The 21060-nt window shown below is 46.9% G+C and overlaps 1 protein-coding gene across 1 annotated transcript in view; it reads left to right on the forward strand.

Annotated features, from left to right (window-relative positions):
* Dock2 (dedicator of cytokinesis 2) overlaps window positions 1-21060 on the forward strand; it is a 407762-nt gene that overhangs the window by 129227 nt on the left and 257475 nt on the right. The gene's annotated exons all lie outside the window — the stretch shown is intronic.

A 21060-nucleotide genomic window follows, 5' to 3' on the forward strand; every position in this document is an offset into this window, starting at 1 on the left:
AAAATTTCTGATTCTAAAGAAATAAGTGGCATCTGTCTTTCTGCACCTGGCTTCTCACACTTAGTACGATGTGAAAAACGGCACCGGCTTCCATGGGGCATGGGATGGCTGAGCAGCCCGACGGCCACGGGGCTCCCGCATCCTGCTCAGCTTGCTGTAAACCTAAAACTCCTTTAGAAAATGTGTTACAGATTTAAAAATAAATTCAGTGAACAACATGCGTATGGGTCTGGCTTCCCCGCTCGCCTTAGTTCATTTTAAAAGGTGACATTGTCCCTGCTCAGTTTTTTTTTTTTTGCCCCTGCACCAATTCTTATCTCTGGCAGTGTGGCCCTCGCCCTCCCTGGCTCAGAGGACGCAGCCCGTGCCTTTGGGAGGTGGTGGGGACTCCTTTTCACTGTCTGAGCCTGTGGTGCCAGTGCTCAGAGGGTGTCTCCACGGTCGCTGGCTCTCGGGTGGCCCTGTCCCTGCCATGAACCAGTGTGCACCCTTGGTGGGGTGGGCTGATGTCCTAGGGCTGCCTTTGGAGGGACTCGAGAAGACTGGGTAGGGTCAGGTCCGGGTGGGCTCGGGCTCACCCCTGCTCAACCCCTCTGTCCCTCATTTTCTCTGTCTCCTGCCGTCCCCCATCCACCACGCAGCCCCTCTTTACACCTGCTGCCCCATCCCTTGAGGAAGGGGCTCCACCTGGCCCTGCTTCTTCTGCATCTGCTTCAGGGCCGCCAGGGCGTGGGAAGGCCCTCCTGGCCCTGGGGACGTGGGGCAGACTGGTGGTGACTGTGGGCTCTGTGGAGAAAGGCTGAGCCGTGGGAATCCATCTGGCGTCACCCTCCCTCCCAGAGAGCCCAGCCAGTTTTCTTCCTGGGCCATCCAAGGTGGGCGCTTTACCCCAAACACACTCTTATCTCACTTGAGGGAAGCACAGCTTTTCCACCCAGGAGGCTCTGACCTTGATCCTTTAGAGTCTAAGATCTTGCTGTCTTGTGTCAGAAGTGTGTCTTATCCCACCAGCTTGAGTCCAGTTGGTCTGGGTCACCCCTGCTCCAGCTGTGAATGGCCCAGTGACCTGGGAGGGGCAGGGTCAGCTTGGATGAAATTTTCACATTTTAACCCCCATAAAAATGTGTGCATGTGTGTGTTTAATGTGTTAGTCATTCCAACACACTTTCTTCTACTGAAATCTTTGTGGGTTCCCCAAATTCGTTGAAAGGTTTATCAATTTTTCTCCCTATGGTGAGTTAAACAATATAGTTCTGCTTGACCTTGGCAGTTTCTGGCCGGGTGGGGGTTCTGCCCTGTTCGTATTTCATCATAAGCTAAACACATTCAGTAAGCATCCAGATATTCTGGATTCAAGGGCCTCTCCTTTTCAAGCTTCTCTGAGATTTTCACTGTACTTAAACAGCACTGGCTTCATGACTTTAGAGTGTGCGTTTTCTCTGTATTTCCAATAACTGGCACTGAGTAGGTTCTCAATAAGTGTTTCAAGGACAGAGGCAATCATCTTAGTTGAAGGAGGACAATATTGCCTTTTGGAGAAAACACTGTACTATGGGTTGGAAAATTTAAGCTCTATTCCAGGAAAATGTCTAACAAGCTATGTGACCTTAGGCGAACCACTTAACCTCTCTGGGCTGCATTCCTCATGAGTATGATCAGAGAGTCGATTCTCTAAGATCATGACCATCTCTGAGAGTCAGCAGGTCTGCGTTGCCAGGACAGCAAATAAGAGTGGAGTCTGGGGCTGCCCAGTCTCCCAGCCCTTCTAGAGAGGAGGCAGCAGTCAGGACCACACTCCACTCGGGGGCCTTTCTCCCCTTGCAAATGCTTGTGTGCATCTTGAAAATCTGCTTTTCCTGGGGCTCACCTGCCTGTGTCACAGGTGTGCCGGGACCTGTTCTGCAGCAGGAGGCTTTGTGCTGTTCGGGTTGGCTTACGGGGTCACGGGCCTGGTCTCTGGTTGCAGGGGCAGGTTTTCAGATGAATGCTGTCTGTTCAAGGCTTGTGCAGAGCCCAGCAGATCCCGGTTACTTTTAGGGGTCTGCACGGGTGGCAAATCTTGGTAGGTGGATGGGACCCAGGGGGAAGCAGCACAGTGGCTTTAATGTAGTTCATGGGACAAGGAGACAATCACTCCCGGAGCTTATCTTTGTTTGTCAGGAGGCATTAGCCACAAATGTCAAGAGATGGCCAGGGGGGCAGAGAGTGGGACAGACAGCTATTTCCTGCTCTTGCTCCTTGGAGACCCGAAGCTCTGTGCCCCAGGCCCAAGTCTGACAAGCGGCTCCTTTCTCCATCTGGCCAACCTAGAGGAGGACATGCAGCCCGCTGTAGTGTCTCCCACCTCGGTTGACCCTGGGACATGGGGACATCCTCTTTATGGCTGCTGTGTGATTGCAGACCTCCGGATCTTTATCTCTACGCTGAGGGCCTGAACTGTGGGGAGCAGAAAAGGAGGAATACTTAGTGCCTTGGAGAAATTCGGCTCATTCCACAGCCACACCGGCCCAGTGGTCGGTTGTGTTCCAGCTCCGCTCTGCCTGTTCTCGCTCAGGAGAGTGTCAGCCCCTCTTCTGGCTCAGTGCCCAGGTGTGCATAGCCCCACACCGGACCTTTAAGCTTTGCTTCTCCCTCTAGACCCTTATGAATACCCATGTCTCTGACACCTCCAGGTCCCCCCAGGATAGAGGTGATCACCTTTTTAAGAAGAAAGGTCACTTTTAAAACAGGGTTTCCAGCTGAATGTGTGCATATGGAGCCTCTGCATTCAATAGCCATGTGGAAAAGACCAAGATGACCAGATCTGCTGCTGTCCTCAGGAGATGACCTGCATTGCCATGGAACGCTCTATTCAAATGTCACACAGATATTCCTTAGAGGAGAGCATGGTGCAGTGGGCTCCAGAGTAGAGCGCTAGAGGATTCGAGTCATTGTTTACAGTGTCTAAAAAATGATTAAAAAGCTGGGCATGGGATCACCCCTGTAATCCCAGCTGCTTGGGAGGCTGAGACAGGAGGATTGCAAGTTCAAAGCCAGCCTCAGCAAAAGCGAGGTACTAAGCAACTCAGTGAGACTCTCTAAATAAAATACAAAATAGGGCTGGGGATGTGGCTTAGTGGTTAAATGCCCAGAGTTCAAAACCCAGTGCCCTCCCAAAAAAAATTTTTAAAGAGAAACATACAAGAAGCACCAGCAGGCTGCCGATTGTGACACTCCCCAGCCTGCATCAGAGTTGGGCAGCCTCTGACCGTTCCATGATCTTGACTTTGGCCCCAGATGCATTAAAGATTTCTGGAGCAATCTCCTTTACTTAGCTTGTTGAGTTCTAGAGAAGCCCTGTGGGGCTGATCCATTTGTTTCATAATGTCTGAGTTGTCTCCATCAGAGACTTGGGGAAAAAAATCACGCCTCGGCTTTGGTTCTGCTTTTTTCAATCTGTAAAATGGGGTTATGAAAGGTGTTCGTGTGGATATTAAATGAAACAAAGGCTGACCACAGTCCCTGGGTGGTAATAAATGCTCCATAAATGATAGCTTCAAATTAGTATGATTATTATTTCCACTTTAATTATTCATTCATAATTATTCTGTTCATTTTTATTGTCAGTTCAAAGGTGAAGCCAGTGTAGGGTGTTCAAAATAAAATGTTGCTCAAATTTACTTTTTCAACATGTCAAGACAGGAAAACAAATGATGTGTGAAAGGGTGTACGTGTCTTCTGCTACAGGGTTACTTCTTACCCTTTCCGACAGAAGCCTTCTAAAGCACTTGTCATTCTTTCGTGGAGAGAGGCTCCTGCTTAGCTGTGCCAGAGCTTGCAAACGAGCCAGCCGCAGATACTTAGCTGACTGTTAACTACTGATCTGGTTTTTTTTTTTTTTTCCTCCCGCAGTGTATTTTTTCTTTTTTTTTCTCAGAAATTGGGAGATAAAACCATCATTTGAAATCAGCACCCTCTTTTGCTCAACGGGCTTGAACTGCACTCTAGCCAGGTGGGTGTTGAGGCAGTGGGCCCTGAGGCCTCCCCCTGCCCTAGGCGCCCAAGGCGCAGAGCTGCAGCACAGGCGTCTGTCCTGGGCAGCCAGCTTCCGTTGTGTGTGGACTGCAGTCAAGTTCATTGATTTCACTCAGCATTGCGGCTTTAAAAGTTCTTTTTTTTTTTTTTCCTCCAAAATAGCTGGCCTTTTCAAAGCTTCACTCTTTCTTCCTGGCAAGACTTTCAGATAACAGGGTAAATGCAAAGAGCAACCACACTTCAGATGATCAAGAGACTTCTGAACAGGTTTAAAGATTTCACAAAACACAGACAGAGTTGAGTGGTTCCTTGGAGAGAGCATCTAATCTCACCCCTCATTTTACATCCAAGGAAACTGTGGTCCCGAGGAGCACGACCTACCCAGGGTGACACCAGGAGTTAGTGGCAGAATTGGGACCTGCAGCCAGCAATTTCCAGTCAGGTTTCTCAGTGTCTCTGTGCAACCCACATGCTCAGTGATCTTCTGTCACATCGCAGAAGGGGAGTGGATTGTTCTCTTCCAACCTGCAGTCTTCCTGATGAGTCGGGGGTCTTATAACTTAGCTAATTTGCTCCTAATCTTTCTCTACTAGTCTTCTTTGATAACAAAGAGGGTATGGACCTCAGGCTCACCCTCCTCTTAGAATTTACTAGAAGGGTTTGTTTCCATTATGTTGATCATTACTCCTGCTGATGGCAGGGGTGCTTGTTTCCACCGAGGTTGCAGTTTCCTTCTACTATGGATGGAAGCTGATTAAAATGAATGCACATTATGGAAATTATTAAGAAAATCATAGCACAGGTTGTGAATGATGACGTGTCCTTGGTGGGTCTCCCAGTGGTAAAAGTAATGGCTAACTAAAGCTTAGAAAATACTATTCTTGACTCTTCCTGTTATATGTTCCCCATCCTGTGAGGACAGACATGGCTGGTCCCAACTGCTTCTCATTCACATCAGAAAGGTAGTAGCCAGAGAAACAATTCTTAGATCTGAGAGGGAAGCATTAAAACAACCCAGAGGGGAACCCAGATTAGTCGGCAATCTCATTATTGGTAGCTTTCCTAGAGGCCAAAAAGGTTGATTAGCAGCCAATTTAGTTTCAGGATATAGATATTTTTGCTTACATTTTGAATTATTAACCACATGCTGTTATATTTACTGAGAACAGAAACGGTTCCATTTTCCAGGGATGGATGCTCTATTTTAAGTTTATGGTTTAGACCTTATTCTCACCTTTTTTTATCCCCTTTGAAGAAGTTCTCTAACTTCTGATTATCTTGCTATTCACCTAGAGGATATGCATGGAAGAAAAAGATAGCAAACATAATTTATCAAACAATTTCCAGTTCTTATTCTGTTTAAAAGAGTAATATGTCTACAATAAATGAAATGGGAATATTCAAGTTATTCATCAAAATGGGTTCTAGAACAGTCACAATCTTTCACCTATGGTTTCTCTACAGCAAGTGAATATCAGGTCAGAAAGCTGCCCTGGGTGGCTCTGGGCAGTTCCTGGTTGTCTGTGAACCTCCGTATTGCTTGATTTATTCTCCTGCGCCCTGAAGCAGGCTGTTTTTTCCTGGCTGTAACTTTACTGTCGGGGTCTCCCCAGGCCTCTGGAGTCCCGGGAGCTGCTGGCCTGCGGTTATTGCCCTTCACCAACATCCCACAAGACCTCTTCATGCCCCCTCTCTCCGTGGGCCCTCCTTCCACTGGCCGTTACAGTTTTCTGCAGACTGCACCTTCAGCAGAAAGTTTATTCTCATTTAAGAGGAAACTAGAAAAAGAAAAAACAGGAAGGTGGATTCAACTTCTGGTGACTTATGGGCAGTTAGAGTCAAACGTTTGAAAAACGGGCTTCTGAATCAGCAGAGGTTTTACAGAGTGACTGGTGGAACTGCATACCGATAGGAGAGAGTTTGGAGATGCCAAGAAATAATGCTGCTTCTATTACCACTAATAAAAAGGCTGCATTGCTAAATTCAGGGCTAGGAAGGTTAATGATGATACATTCTTTTTTAGTATCAAAGATTAACATGATAACTTGCATATTAAAGTTAATTCAGACACACTGCTAATGGAGGAGGCATACAAAATTAATTTCTACAGCACCTCGTAAATTAGGAGTCCTTTGTCTGGTGCTGTCTTGGCAAAAGCAGCCTGGGTGCTCCCAGCGGGCACACCTGAGCTCCTCCAGAGGCACCATTGCCCTGGAGGAACCTGGGGAGGTGGGGTATGTTCCCTATGGTCCTGGATCACTGCCAGACTCTGCTGGGTGCTTTGTCACCTGCCAGCCTCTGCTGGGTGGGAATCCTGGTGTCAACCATGAATGAGACAGTGGAGTTGAGCTAAGCTAAGAAGAGGGTGGAAGGTGGGAGAAAGAATGGGAGAGACTAGGGACAGCTCTTCCCTCGGGTGCAAGAGACGCTCCAAGGGCCATTTGTGTGCTGTCTTACCCCTGCTGAGGACCAAGGCCCAGTGAGGCAGGTACATCCTCAGCCCAACCTTCAAGAGCACAGCCTCCAGTCAGGATGAAATGCACCCTGAGGACAACAGAGCAGGGAAGATGGGACTGTCCCAGGTGCGGTCACAGTCCACTCTCTGTCTAATCTTTGATGGCAAGTTGATAAAGTTTCCGTTTTACTTCTTTCCACTGTTTTTGTTTTCTCTCTTCTTTAGCATTTTTTTTTCTTAATGGTTTTAAAAAGGAAAAAAGGTCTCATTTTTTTTCCTCCTCTACTGGGGCAACATTTTTTTGATTGTAAAAATACTTGAAGGCCTTTTGATGAACGTCTTTCACAGTGAATAAGAAAACTAAGAGGCTAAATTTAGAAAACATATTAACAGGACACAGTTTTTGAAATGGGAACAAAATCTGCATAAGTGATTTACTGGTACAAAGAATAAAATAAAGGTGACTTTACCTTTCCTAAAAAATAATGATTAAAAAAAAGAGCACAATCTCTGGAGTCTGACTAGCATCAGTCCTGGGGTAACACCTGGGGCAACTTACCTGACTTCCTGAATTCTCACCAGGTACAGGGGTTCAATGGCAGAAATGATGGTATGTACCATGTGCTAATAAGTAGACTTACAAATGTAAATATTGCAATAACTCTAATGTGTCTGTAGTGGTAAAGTCATGGATGCATGTACGACAGTAATATAACTGCATACTACTATATGCTGTATACATATACATATATTTTAAATAGAATTAAATGCATAGATTTATATAAATGTAGTTTATAGGAAAATGTACAGATCTTAAGTATACAGTTCAGTGAACATTTTGCAGATGTATAGATGTAGGCAACCACCTCTGGATACAGCATGCTTCCGTTACCTGGAGAGTTAGACGTGTATCTTAACTGTTAAAGAACAGCCGTTTAACATCGATGGTGCCTACCCTGTGCATGCCGCTGCTCAGGTGCTTTACTACACACCTTCTTTCCTCTCGCCACCTCCCTGGGGGAGGTGTGTTACAGCTTCACCTTACACAGGGGCTCAGGGACTTGCCCAAGGTCACACACCTGGTAGCTGAGATCCCTGCTCTTGCCCCGCAACTTCACCCAGCTGCTGACCATAAGTCCCATCAGGTGCAGAGGAATGAGAGCGGGGCCCGCCTGGTGGCCGGGACTTCTGTCTGTTCCTCTTCTTCAGGGGCCAGCGAGTCCCTCCTGGGCCTCATATTTGGTGGACTCATGGGGTCACAGGGAGGTGAGCAAGGCAGGACCCACCCTTCCCTCCCTCCAGCCACCAAGGGCTTGCAGGTGATCTGCAACACATCAGCTGACCCTCCCAGGGCATCCTGCCCCAGCTCCCTCCCAGCTGGCAGTCCTTGGGGAAGTGACAGATAAACACTTTCCAGCTGGGACATGTACACAGCTGGGTTCAGGATGCTTAACCTCTTTGGACTCTGTCTAAACCTTGTTCTTATGACAATCCAAAACGTCCAAGGAAAGTGTTTCTGAGCACCTTTTAGCCCTCGGACAGACATCCCTGTTCACGTACCTGCCTCCAGGTCCCGCTGCTCCTCCTCCTCTCCCTTGACTTGCTCCTTCTCCTCTTCCTTGTCTTCTCCTGCCTCTCCTCTCCTTTCCTTCTCCGCCACCTCTTCCTCCTCCTCTTCCCTTCTCCTCCCCATCTCACCATGGTCTTCAGGATCACCACCAAATGGAATCGACAAGCCACTCCCTGCTGGTGGCACTGCAGCTGTCCCTGTGCATTCTTCTTGGTGAGAAGCAGCCACGTTCACTCTATGGGTAAGTAGTGCTGACCCATTTGTGCTCGGTTGTTTTTGGACTCTCCCTCTGCCGTCTCCATGGGGATATCCTACAGCTACTCAAACTCACCTCTTCCAAAACTCTGTTCATCCTGTCCTCCTTCCTGCTCTTGTTATGGAGACACTTCAAGCTGAGCTGGCTTTCAAATCTTGTCTCATTTGTCACTTTCAGCCCATGGGTGCCTGACCTGGTCACCTCTCTCTTTATCACCTACTCCTGGCCCTGCACACCCTGGGCTGCATGTGACACTTGACATTTGGTAGGATCTTGATGCATGGCTGTTCTCAGCAGCAGATCAGCAGAGGTGCTGTGGAGGGGCAGCTCACAGGCCACCTCCCTATATATATATTTTTTTCCATTTTTCATGTGAGCACATAACACAGTCAGACAAGTTGAAACTATTTGCATTTCTCCAGCTCTTTTCAGAGCTAAAAGTCTGCAATTTGATGTGAAAAGCATCTAATCATTACTAAACAATGTAGAACCTTAATATTAAAACTGAATATGAAAAATTTTTCATTTAAGAATTTAGTGTCAGAAAAAGCTGTGTTTTCTGCCAGAAATTTGTTCTCTTCTGCCTTAATGACCCAAAAAAGCCTAGAATTTGGGTGACTTCCCTTATCACCCAAGGGCACGAGTGGAGCCTGTTAACTTTGGCCATGTCTGTCACGTTCTCCTTTCATTCCTGTTGGACTAACGTAGCATAGAAAGAGGAACATGTAACTAATAATAAATAGATGAACAAGTAGTGCCGCCAATAAAATATTAATATCACTTTCATAGAAATTCAATTTGAGACTCATCCACAGGGACTGGACATAATTGCAAACTGCAGTATGTTTAGTTGTGATTGTTACATGGTTCCTTCATTGACTGGTTCTTTTCTTTATTACCCTGGGACTACCCCCAGGGTGAAGGCCGTGTATTGTTCTTCCTTTGTACAGAAAGCTCCTTACGGGTTGCTGAGGGACATTTATTCTCTCGACTTCCTTCCACCTCACATTTTACCCTGGTCTTGTTCTACTGGTTTAGGGTCCAAGCAGAGTCTCTTTGATTCTCTCGTCTAAATATCTGGCCTCAGTGTGTGATCCATTTCTCAAGTCACTCTTGGCTTTGGACCTTCCAGGGAGGGCTCTTGCTGACCCTGTTGCACCATGGTAACAGCAAGCAGGGACAAGCCAGCTCCTGCCCCTCAGGGCCATCTTGGATCTCCACCTTCTTAGCCCAAAGAAAGCCGACCAGCGGATAAATTCTCCCCATTTCCATTTTTGCTTATAGCGAGGAAAATGGCAGTAGGTTTTTTCCTCTTCCTCTTTGAAGTTTGCTTCTAGTTCTTCAGCTTGTTTGAAGGATACACTTTTTAGTTTTCGCTTTGTACTGAGCAACACTAGGTTTTAAACGTGTAGACTGGCAAATGAGGGCCCCAGCCTCCCCTCCTCGGGAGCTGAAGAGGAGAAGGTGAGGGAAGGAGAGGATCAGATGGTGATTGGAAACAATTACACAACCATTCCATTTTGCTAATGCTTGAATCCAGGAGAATTTTCTCATTTAATTCTCTGAAATGAAAGGCCCCTCTGTTAGCCTTAAAATGTAAACAAGAGGCTTTTAATGTGCGCATTTCCCAGAAATGGAATTCTGGCTGCTTGTATTGATCCAAAACACTGTTGTCGCTTTTTGTTCTTCTTGGTATTTGTGAGTTTTGTGACAGCAGTGACAGAGGATTGTCCATGTGTGGCTGGGGTATTGTCTGTAAGTGGCATTATTATCCTAAGTTGCAAACAGATGTAAAAGGATATTCAGAGAGCATGCCAAGCCCTCCCTACTCTGTCCACACACAAAGAGGAAGGTGAAATTCTAGGGCATATGCCCCAATCATTTCAATTTACACCCACCTCTCAGAACTCAGTTCTCTGAGTTTGGTAATTTCAGACAAAAATAAATGCACTTCAAACGATGCAGATAATAGCATTGAGTCCATTTCATTGGGGACATCTGAATAGGTGTTTGTGAAGTATGTCAGTTAGCTGCAGCAGAAGGAAGCTCAGAGTTTCACACACTCTGCTCGGACTTAGACTCTTCTTTGGCATACGTTCCACGTCATAAATGCAACTGGATTTGTACCAGTTTTATTTTGATCTTATAAATGAGTCGATCAAATCTCCATTTTTGGAGAAAGAGAAGACCTCTCCAAGGTCACACAGTTTTGCAGTAGTAAGCCTGGGGCTCCCACCAGTCTCCCAACCCCTAACTCAGATCCCCACGTCCCTGTGTCCTCCTTCCTGACCCAATAAAGTCAATGCCTGGAAGGCCATGAGTTAGGTGGGGAGGGTATGGAGCACGTGGGTCCTCTGTCCCCCTCTCTCGCAGTCACACCTCATTCCAGAGAAAGAATATTGAAGTAACCCAGCACTAGTGGTGTTGGGATTCCCGGAATGGCTAGGTGCTGGCAGAGCAGGGTCCCCCTGACACCAGCAAAACTCCTTCATTCGTCTCACACTTACAACGATCCTCCGGGTGACAGGGGACATGGTGCTAGGAGCAGTGGGGGACACAACTCTACAGGCGAGGTCCTCCTCCAAGCTCTCACGGTCTACTGAGGAAGAGGTGCTAAACCAGGCAGGTCACCACAGCTGCTCGCTAGCCACGTGCAGGAAGGAGCCCCAACCGCTGTAGCTGAATAAAACAGTGAGCGATTAAACCCAAGGTGACTAATGCTCATGGATGCTGAGTTGTAGAATGGGAGATCCAACCTCCTGAAACAACAGCACACATCAGCTAAGCACTAATCAAACCCCTCTTCCAGACTGGTGGAGCCTACCTAAGGCAGCCGAGAGGAGTTGTCCAAGTCGAAGGTGACTGACTGCCTCTGGTTTGCTCATCTGGCGGTTGGGAGTGACGCCGAGTGTGTTGGAGTCTGCTCTCTGCGGCCATCACACCGGCGAGGTGACCCTGGGCAAGCTGTTCGGAGCTCCTCTTTGCTCATCTGTGAGACGGGGATGATGCAGGCTGTACAGGAGGTTTGGGAAAGAGTCAGAGGAATTCCAGGACACCCCCTGGAGCCCAGTAGGAGCTGGCACACCCTGAACACCCCAGGATCAGCATTCCACTCTGCCCTCACTCTCGTTCCCAACAGTGTCTGTCCCTGATTAAAATATATCTGTCATCGTGACTGCGGGGAAAGCTCCGTTTGAGCGTACAACTTCAAACTGACTCAGAAAAAGTCACCTCTGGACGTGTCCCTTGTTAAAGAAAGAGGAATCCTTGGGAGCAGGGAACTGGGTGAGTCTCCAGAAGGGGCAGGGCTTTGGGGACACCTGTAGTCTGGTGTCAGAGAGAGGCTGTGGGTCCGGATGATCAGCCCTGGAGAGTCCGGGTGGTGCTGACTGTTCTGATCGGTGTCCTGAGTGCTTAGAAATTGATGTCACTGAATTGGAGCAAATGGGGACGAGGGATGTGCAGCATGCTCCTGGCAATCAGGAAGCCATCTGAAGCACTTCTCCCCTTGTGTGCACGTGAAATGGAGCACGTGGCTTCTCCAGGAGTCCCCTTGAGGATCACCAAGGTGGCCGGCACAGAGGCACCGTGGTGCAGCCCCAGGGCTTTGGGCTAGCTTCTCCTTCCGCGGCGGGGCGAGACCCAGTCTTCTAACAGGCCAAGCTCAGTCCTCCGGCACTGCATCACAAATGCCACCCCTCTAAGCATCAGGGAGCAGAGCAGACTGGGAACCACCGCTCCACTGGCCACATCTGCATCTTTATTTTCTTAAAAGCACTTGCTGTGGAGCCTGGTTGTGGTTTAATGAGTGAGCCAGCTGTGAGCAGGCTGGTCAGCAGTTGCAGAGAAGTGCGCTGGGGCCGCTGAAGGGCGAAGGACCTGTCAGAACATGCCAGTCTGTCCTAACAGCTTCCTTCAGGGAAACGTTGATGGGAGTCTTTCATTACTTGCTAGTTGAAACAATGAAACGTTCTCCATGGTTAGAGCCTCATTTGATAAGCCCTAAAAGAAATCTTTTCCTCTTGTACTGAAATATTCCAAAATGCATGTGCTTACCCATGGACATAGCATACTGAATGCCCTGCCAAGTTGCATTGATTCTGCTTCTAAAACATAACCCAGGGTTTCCATTTCTGCCTTTCTCTACTGCAGCAAAATAATCAAGCTTTTACCTTTGCTCCCCTACACTAAGGAGGCAGGATGACTTAGCTGTGAACTTGGGCTCTAGAATCACATTTCCTGGGTTTAAATGAGCTCTGCCACTTACTAGCTGTTCATTTTTAGGCAAGTTTCTAAACCTCTCTGAACTTCAGTTCCCTCATCCATAAAGTAGTTATAATGATATACTATACCATAGAGAGAATTCCTGATAATGAGGACCCAATATATACTAGATTCTCCCCCCCTACATAAAGCCTGCTCCTGTCCCACCTTCCTCTCTATGAACACCTCCCACTCTCCATTAAAAACAGACCAGAGGACTGTTTCTCCATTAAAAACAAAACCAGCAACCAAAACCCTGGGCCCGGGGCCTTTCGAGACGTGGTGCTGGCCAACTCTTCCAAGTTTGTTGTCCATATTACTCTCCCCCTTTCCTGCAGCCCAGCCACACTGTTTCCATGTGATTCCCCAACAAGTTAAGCATGTCCGTGCCCCGGGACCTTGACTACCACTTCCTCTGCTTGGAATGCTCTTCCCTGAGATCTTTGCATGCTGTTCCCTGGGCTCAAGTGTCTGCATCTCAGAGTGGCCTTCCTTGACTGTCCCCCAGATGGCAAATGAGCTTGTCAGTCTGCAGGCTGTCTTCTACCTATTCCCTGGCTTCTTGCTGGCAGTTCTTGGGGTCCCTTGTTGTAGCCTGGGCCTCAGGGCTCTGCCCAGGGGCCTCTCCTCTCCACAGCACCTGCCTCCCAGGGCTGCCTTCAGCCTGCAGGAGCTGTTTCGTCCATGCTCAGGAAATACCCCAGGCCCCGCCCATCCCCTGGTCTGGATGCTCCATGTCCTTCCTCCCTGTGGGGTGAAGCCTGGAGGCTGCCTTCTCTGAGTCTTATGCATCCTCCAAATCCCTCCATAGCCTCCCTTCCCCACTATCCTTCCAGAATTTTAATTTTTTATTTTAGGAACACTTCCTAAGTCACCTTTACCCAAACTTCATCTCAGAGAATCCAACCTGGAGAGGAGAACTTATATCTTCTTAATTGTTGACAATAACCCGCTAGAATATAATAGCCCCAGAACAGCGCCTGCCATAGTATTCATTGACTAAGTATGTGTGCAGGTGTGTGTGCATGAATAAAAATCAATCAAGCTTATATGTTTAAGATTAAAATATTCCGAGACTATCAGAGATTTCCAATAATATTAATAAATAGCATGGATTTTCTTTTTGGATATAACCATATCACATCCTCTAAAAAAATTCCAGCTATTTAGTATCAATCTACCCTTCCTGAGCTCACTAGGTTTCTGCATGCTATATACCAAGTGATTATAGGGCATTTGCTTATAGGCTTAGTGAAAAAAGTCACATATTGTGTTGGTGATATGGTAAAAACCAGAACTTGGTTTGGGTTCTAGCAACTTGAGATGGGTTCTAGCATCAAGTCCTGGAAGTACATTTCTTCTGAAGGATTCTCGGCCTAACTATTCCTTCTCCCTTCTAAGATACCTGGAGAGATGCTAAGAGCCACTGAGCCTGCTGTCTCAGAGTGGGCTATATTTTTTTAGCCCTCAGGGTTCATAATGGGAGCCATGCACCAGGCAGAGGCAGGCTGGAGAGGAGAGCAATGGATCTTGCTTGATGTTGTAATTATTGTGTTTTTAGCAGGGAAAAGAAAGTGAATCATGTGGAACCACAGAAGTGCTTTGGGGACATGATAGTAGAGTTGTAAAAGTCTTGCAACCTGAGCTGGAATTTGAAGTTTGTGGGTAGCTATTGATTTCCCGGTGGGTGGAATTAGTTTTCCTTGCGGCACACTGACTGGGGAGGGAGGCTGTCAGGACAGCTCGCTGACTGTCAGGGCAAAGTAGCGTCTGCGGAGGCCCTCCTCCATGTCTCCCTGGTCCAGCCAGGTGGCCTCTGACATCTGAAACATTCCTGAACCCGTGGAGGGAAACCAGCTGGTCAGAGCCTAACGGGGCTTAAGCCACACTCAGCCTTGCCTGGGAGAAGCTGGGTCTCAATCAAACGGTTTCCCACATGCCCAAAGGCCTAGGGGAGGCGGAGCAGCTTGACAGCCATGAGCTGTCCCAGTCCCCAGGGGGCTTGAGCTGAGCCCAGTTTGCCTCCCAGTCAATAGGAACTTGGCCAAAGCCGAATGACTCTCAGCTTAAAGTCTGAAAAATCGACCAGGATTGGAGAGTCGATTAACCCGTGCTGGTGACGAAGTGAGAGGCTGGCCGGGCGTGGAATGAAACTCCAGGTGGCAGCTGCTTATAAATGTAGGTGCCCACACGGGATGTGACTGAGCCCCCAACACAAACCCACTGCTTGTGTTAACCTTCTCCACAGTAAGGCAGACGCTGGAAAAGCAGAGGGTACCACACTCCCGAATGTTCCACAGTCTGCCCATTCCAGGCTGTTCCCGGATCAGAGTCAGCAGACATTTCCCTGGAAGGGATATCAGGTGCCAGTCTCGTCTCACGTACTTCATGAGTGACGTCTTTGGTTCCCCTCACTTGGGCTCAGCTTTGGGGAGGGGCGAGCTGGGTGCCTGTTTGTGGAGGCTCCCGTCCACCCTTTCCCAGTGCTGCGATGAGTACGTGCAAACTGGCATGGGACTGGTCCTGAGCCTCTCAAGGGCCTGAAGGGGTGATGGTGAGCCCCAGCTCCTGAGAGAATTTGGATTTTGAATGTGGGGTGATTAGCAGCTCTTGTCCCTTACCTTGGGTCTCAGTTTCATTTCTTGGACAATAAACAGGAATCTCACTGTTCTCCTATTCCACAGTCAATGACCACCGTTGTGGTGTGGATCTGAAGTGTCCCCAAAAGCTCATATTGGAAGCATGGTTCTCTATATAGCAAGAGTCAGAGGTAGAGCTTTGAGGCAATGATTGAAGCATGAGGTGGGTTCTGGAAGGGCTTCTCGGAGGTGGTCCCTGGGGGTGACCCAGAAGCATTTATCTTCACCCCACCTCGTCTCCTGCTGCTTCCTGGCTGCCTGAACGGAGCAGCTTCCCTCCACCAGGCCCTTCTGCCATCACGCTTCTGCAGAGGAGTCAGCTGCCCACGGACGGAGACCTCTGAGACCATGAGCCAAGATAAATCTTTCCTCCTCTAAGTTGTTTTGTCAGATATTTGGTCACTGCTATAAAAAGCTGACTAGTGTGATAAATGGCAAGATAGAAATGTAGGCGGGGAGCTACAGGAACGCAGAGGAGAACTGACCAAGGCAGAGTTGGTGTGCTGGGAAAGTCATCCTAGAGCAGACGATATCCAAGCTAAGATCTAGAAGGCGAAAAGGAGTCAGGCGAAGGGCATTCCAGGCAAAGAAAGGAACATGCAGAAATCCAGAAGTGGAGCCGGATGTGGTGGCACATCCTGAAATCCCAGCTACTTGGGAGGCTGAGGCTGGAGGATTGTAATTCTGAGACTAGTCTGGGCAATGTAGGGAGACACTGTCTCTAAACAAAAATAATAAAAAGGACTGAAGATGTAGCTCAGTGGCAGAGCATCCTTCCCTGGGTTCGATCCCCAGTACTGGAGAGAAAAAGCCAGCAAGGAGGAGGAGAGCACCCTTGGGTCAGAGAGGGAGGCGGAGGAGTCATGGGAACAAGGTGGGGAGAGGTAAAGGAGTCTCTCAGAGGCCTGCAGCTGCCAAGAGTTATACAACTCGCCCCGAGGACAGTAGGAAGCTTTCCTGATCACAGGGACTCCTGTGTGCAGAGACAGTAAGGAGACCCAGAATGTGGGAGAAGGTGGCTGGGAGGAAGGATGGATATTTCATCTCCATGATGGACTGTATACTGGTTATGGAGAGAAGATAGAATCAAGATGGTACCCAAGTTGGTGAGGTTCGCTGTGTGAACCCAGGAGAGAGTGTAGGAGAAAGAACAGATGCCTGGGGAAGATGTTTGGGTCCAGGCGAGGTTCTTAGGCATGCTTCCCTCTGTTGCCGGGCTTGTGACTGTGGTCACGGATGGGATTTTTGGCTTGAAGCACCTCAAGGTGGTTTTCCAAAGAGGACAAAGACTCTGCGCTTGAAGCACCTCAAGGTGGTTTTCCAAAGAGGACAAAGACTCTGCCTTTTGTTCTTTCTATGGGGATGTGATGGAGGAGCAGGTGAGGAAAGGCATAACCTTGTTGAAGTGTCCCTGAGTCCTGAAGTGACTGTAGCAACACATCACACTTGATGAGGTCTATGAATTCAGGGAGGGAAACAAAACTTTCTTGAAGAACAGAGAAACCAGAGCCCAGAATCACTGCATTTTCCTTTTTGCAGTCACTGGGCAAAAAGAGAATTCCTTTTGATTAAAATACAAAGAGTCGAGAGGCTCTGCAGATTCCTTGGTGGCTGGTTTGAATTACAATTTGGACTTGTCACCTGGTGGCAGATCTCCCAGCTTCCGTCAGTCCTCAGGCACCCGAGGCAGGAACCCTGCGAGGGTGCTCAGGTCTCTGGAACTCATTACCTCTGCCTACGAAGATTGATTTAAGGCTTTGCAATATTTATCTTTTAAACCATTTATGTTTGTTTGCTTGACAATCAAGGGACAATTTAGAAACGCTGCTTCCTGAAGCTTTACAGACTAATATAATTTCACAGCTCCAATTACAAATGAGAAAAATTATTTCATCTGGAAAACAGAGGAGCCAGACATTTCTGAGAAATCATGGTTAAAGAGAAGACAAAGTACTTTCTGAAAAACAGGCCGTGTTATTAATGGCTTCCTCCGTGAAAATCTTGCTGATTCTCAGCACCGCGAGCTTCCCTCTTATGGGGATGCTGGTTCTGCTAATTTGTAAAGCCGACGCCTTCCAGACTGATGAACTACCTCTGCTGCTGGGGCCTAGTCCGCAGCTCCCTAACCTCAGTGACTTAAAAAAAATGCAAACATCTCCACTGCCTTTCTATTTAATAAATATATCCTTCCTCCTTCCACTTGCTTGGAACCTATACTTTATGGAATACTAGAATTTTGGATGGGGCTTAATCATAACTTGATTCAACCCTTTGCCTAATAAGTTATTTTCCATCATCTCAGTCCTTAAGCAGCTACCTTATTGCTTGGATATTTCTAGGGGTAGGGAGCTCAATGTGAGAGCTTTCCATGAGAATCTACTAATTTAGCTCATTTTTAAAGTAGTATTTAAAGTTCCCTGTCTTCCCCGGGGGCGGGGGGGGCTGGTGTCATTAATGTCTAAAATCTATCACCAGCCGTTTCCTCTTGGATTAAGTGTTTGTAATGGGATCTAACTGAGATCGCCTAACTAGGGTACAATACGTGGCCTCTGTTATTCCACAGCTCTATTTTATGGCCACTTCTAACACATTGCCCTCTAGAGACATAAAGGTCCTAGGTTTATTTTGTCACTTATACCCATCTGCTTCTGATGTCTGTTGGCTTGGTTGCTGTGACAAGTGATTAACCCACCGTCTTCCCTTTCACCCTGAAATAGTCCTAATACATAGCAACCCCTCAATAAAGGTCGTGGAGGGACTGAGTGAAGGTCAGTCTGACTGAATGAGTGAATGAGGTAGCTAATTGCATAAATGAGTTAGCCCTTTATCTGCCTTCCAGCCTCTCCTTCCTCAAGGCCCTAGTGAGCTCATAGTGTTACTTTAGAAGAGTTTTAAGTGATTTGTTGAGAAACAAAGGGCTGTTTTGTTCTTAAGATGTTGTCTTTTTTTTTAAATACTTTTTGTTTGTTTGTTGTGGTGCTGGGATTGAACCCAGGATCTCTTGCATGCTGAGCACGCTCCATACTAAGCTGCCTTTCTAGCTCCTTAGGTTGTAAACTCAAGACAACTGACCCCTCTCGATCTGTTTCTTCCACCATCCTTCAGGATCTTATCAAATCGTTAGCTTCAGCAGAATATGTGTGTTGTGTCAGAAGCAGGAACCTGGGGCAGGGGTCCCAACTCTGTTCTCTGTGTCACCACCTGGGTTATCACAAGGGTGTCTTCACCAGTCTCTGGGTTTGTCCTTCAGCCATCATTTGCACTGCAGGGACATGACTCTTCTTCAAGGACATTTTCTGGTGGCTCCCTTTTGCTCAGGGGACTGTGGAAGAACAAGTGTTTTTATTGTGTTGTAAACCTCCTTTGTTAGAATCTCTTATTTATTTTCTTGCAAAATAAACTTTTTGGAGAGGAAGACTTTATAACCCTTGTCTAATGTAATGAGAGAATTTACAATTCTTACCTTCTGTTGGGTTTAATTGTGGGAGCAAGAGTGGAGGCATGATCAGGCAGTTAAGTATCCAAGCTGGTGAGGTTGTGCATCTTCTAGCAAAGAACCTACCACTCCAGACTTATCCCTGGTTTCCTGGGACAGGTATCTGAACACAGGGAATGATACCTTAATATTCTCCTAAAGATACATTTAAAAGCAAACTTCTGAACGAACATTGTGGAAAAGTTCCCTTGACCTTTTTAATAAATAGATCTGGACAGAAACTCAACTTCCTGATGACAAGATAAGAGCTAAGTATAGATTTAACTTAAATCATATGGTAATGGGGATGCACACATTCAACCTTCCCCTTATCTCTCTAAGCAAAGGGTATTGTCTATCCCAGTATCTTGTACTCTCAAAAGTCCTCAGGCCAATGACCTCTTAAGTGCAAATTTCTCAGGTCTGATTGTTCTTAAATTTACTTAGATAGGTAAACAAATAAAGTGCCATTAAACCCATGGCCTGTGATTTCATCTATAATTTTAAGTGTAACTGGATCAAATATTTCGCTTCCTGCAAATCTGTTTCCATAGAACTGACATCTCCCTTTGCCTTTCGGAACTTTCCTTTGCAATGTTATCTCCCATTATTTTACTTGCAAGAGAATGTCCCAGGTCCTCTCAGTGTGGTACTATAAATCATCCACTGTTCTAATTCCCTGCCCTTCCTCTGGCAGTGTTAAAACCAGCTCAAAAGCCATCTCTTCTGCTCCTTCAACCACGGCTTCACACTGTGATCCTGGTTGGTATTAGGCACTTGAATTCAGTCCAACTCTATGGAGCTTACACTTTGGTGGACTGAATGGACGTTAAACAAATAGATTAGGACTTGATTTCAGGCTGAGATTGGGGCCCTCAGAGCAGGGACCAGGTTCTGTTCCAGCCTGTAAATCTCCCTGACCTCTCCAGCCAGAGCTATTTCTCCTTTGGATGTCCTCAGGGCATATTGTGAGACTGCCAATTGCAATGTCTTGGTTGCAAGCAACAGAAACCTACTTTGGTAAATTTAAGTTAAAACAAATACATTTGGAAGACAGGGAGTCACGCCCAGAATCAGGAAAATCTGCGGAGCAGAGACCAGAATAGCTCTGGGAGGAGGAGCAGGCGTCCCAGGCAGCCTCCTGTAAGGCGGCAAAGAGCACAGGCTTCCAGCAGGCTCATCACCATATCCTAGCTGGGGAGTCCCTTCGTGTCCTCATTGGCAAAATGAGGGAAATGGCGTCTACCGCTTAGGGTCACCTAGAGGGCTAACCAAGGTGATTTGTGCAAGACACTTGAAATGGTGTCTAGTGGCCCAGCACATTGTAAGCACTGGAGATATATTGGTAACTTTGGCCGTTAGTATTATAAATGTTCCCTTAAGTGTCAGACAGCAGGGGCTACCTTGTTTGGGGTCAGGTGCCAGTATGTCCTGAGAAAGGCAAGGAGTGTACAGAACAAAAGATGGCATCTAGCTCTTTCCACCTATACCTTATTCTAATTTCTTCCACTGCTCATTGATTTTATGGCTAATCACTTTTGTTGGATTTTAAGTACCCAGTGGGCAGGAACCATGTCTCATCCCTGAACCTCTAGATATATGGTGCTTCAAAAGGTCAAAACCGTTCGATGTCTATTTGTTGGACTGAATTTAAAGGAAATCATGGTGTGTATGATTCACAGCTCGGCTCGAGCAGACCTGGGTGTGAATGGCTTGCGACATCTTAAGCCTTTCTATTTTCAAAGGAAATAAAGTGATGAAGCTGGATAGGGCTTCAGAACCTTTGAAAAATTTCTCAAGACAGCAACGTCAAGAGAGATACCCTTCTCTGAAAAAGTTTCAATTTATTTAAAATGAAAGCAGTATTCACGAGACTGCAAGGGGAAGGTTATTCACGTTTTGTACTGTTTCCAACAGTGAAAAGGCCCACCAGTGGGATCTGGGCAATAGCAAACATATCCACACTTTGGGATGCCGTAATACGGTTTAGTGAATAAGTTAGCCCCGATAGGCGATAACGTCAACAGTGCTCCAGGACACACTGGTAAGTGAGTGACAAGTCAGGGTGCTGAGGGCTAACATGCAGCCGAGGCCCCTTTTGTGTAGAAAGAAAGCAAAACAAGATGACTCCATATGTTTTCTAATGACCTTGTGTCTCCGCAAGGTCATAAGAAAAGAACTTGAAGGTTCACAGTCACAGTAGATCATAGTGTACTAAAAGGAAAAGTGCAATAAAAATGAGACTAGAGAGTTTATATCATATAAACATATATATATATATATATATATATATATATATATATATATGTGGAATAAAATAACTGATTGCCTCCAGGGAATTGGGGATAGAGGAGGAACCAGAATTGTGACTGATATTCCAAAGAAATC

This window comes from Sciurus carolinensis, chromosome 6 (assembly GCF_902686445.1).
Source record: "Sciurus carolinensis chromosome 6, mSciCar1.2, whole genome shotgun sequence".
In the NCBI taxonomy this organism is placed as follows: Eukaryota; Metazoa; Chordata; class Mammalia; order Rodentia; family Sciuridae; genus Sciurus; species Sciurus carolinensis.